General features: G+C 39.1%; 1 non-coding gene across 1 annotated transcript; it reads left to right on the top strand.

Moving 5' to 3' along the window:
- The first annotated feature begins 813 nt into the window (after positions 1 to 813).
- On the top strand, positions 814 to 920 carry LOC113748520. Its single transcript, XR_003464374.1, has one exon. It is a non-coding gene; the product is annotated as a small nucleolar RNA R71 (small nucleolar RNA).
- The last annotated feature ends 333 nt before the right edge of the window (positions 921 to 1,253 follow it).

The following is a 1,253-nucleotide window of genomic DNA, read 5'->3' on the forward strand; positions in this document are numbered from 1 at the left end:
CATTCAACTACTAGTGCCCCACCTACTTCCTTACTACTATGGAGGGTTATAGCCTTCACATGCTCCCTTGGGTTCACCTCCGTCTTACTAGGTAAGTCCCCTTGGTTGCGATTGTTAACCGCATTTGCTATTTGCCCTAATTGGACCTCAACATTCCTGTACATATTAGTGAGTTGGTCCATCCTTCTTTCAATTCTTTCAAACCGTTGAGTAGTGGCATTGGCTAACTTTTCAATTTTATCATTTGATACATTTGCCAGCTTTTCAATTGCTAATTCCCAAGCTAGTTTGGACTCCGGAAGTGGTTACTTTGGTTGAAAACCCGGTGGATTAACTGGTTTTTGTTGGTTCCCTTGATCCTTCCATCCAAAATTCAGGTGATTACGCCATCCTGGATTATAGGTGCTGGAGTATGGATTGTTTTGGGGTGGACGGTTGTAATTGTTGAGATATTGAACCTGTTTGCTGCTAGCACACATAAAATTATCATGATCTCCGCCGCAAGTAGTACAACATGCAACAACTACTCCTTGATTAGAACTAGAACCAACTTGCCTATTAAGCATCTTAACCACATTATCCATCTTTGCACTTAACATATTCAAGGTATCTACTTCAAGCATACATACGGTTCTCCTTGTATTACCTTGTTCATTTGCCAATTGGTAGTTGTTAGTAGCCATTTCTTCAATCAATTGTTGAGCTTCCTCAGCTGTCTTTCCCATCAATGCTCCTCCCGCTGCCGCATCTACATGCGTCTTTGTTGGATAGGTGAGACCATTGTAAAATGTTTGGACTGCTAACCAATCTGGTAAACCATGATGAGGACATCTTCGTTGCAATTCCCGATAGCGCTCCCAAGTTTCATACAATGTCTCTCCTTCCTGTTGAGAGAAACTAGTTATATCCATTCTGAGTTAGCAATTTTTTCAGGTGGAAAGAATTTATTAAGAAAAGTCTTAACTAATTCAGCTCAAGTTGTAAAAGTGTTAGGATGATGAGATTGTAGCCAAACCTTAACCTTGTCCCTTAGTGAAAATGGAAACAATCGAAGTTTAATTGCATCATCACTAACACTATTAAACTTAATTATATCACAGATTTCAAGAAATGTTGACAAGTGAGAATTTGGGTCTTCGGTAGCATTACCTCCATATTGAAATTGTTGTACCATTTGAATCAGTGATGGTTTAATCTCAAAATTATTAGCATTTACCGTTGGCCTTACAATGCTAGTTTGAGAATCTTGTGTT

Source organism: Coffea eugenioides, chromosome 9, assembly GCF_003713205.1.
Source record: "Coffea eugenioides isolate CCC68of chromosome 9, Ceug_1.0, whole genome shotgun sequence".
Taxonomy (NCBI): Eukaryota; Viridiplantae; Streptophyta; class Magnoliopsida; order Gentianales; family Rubiaceae; genus Coffea; species Coffea eugenioides.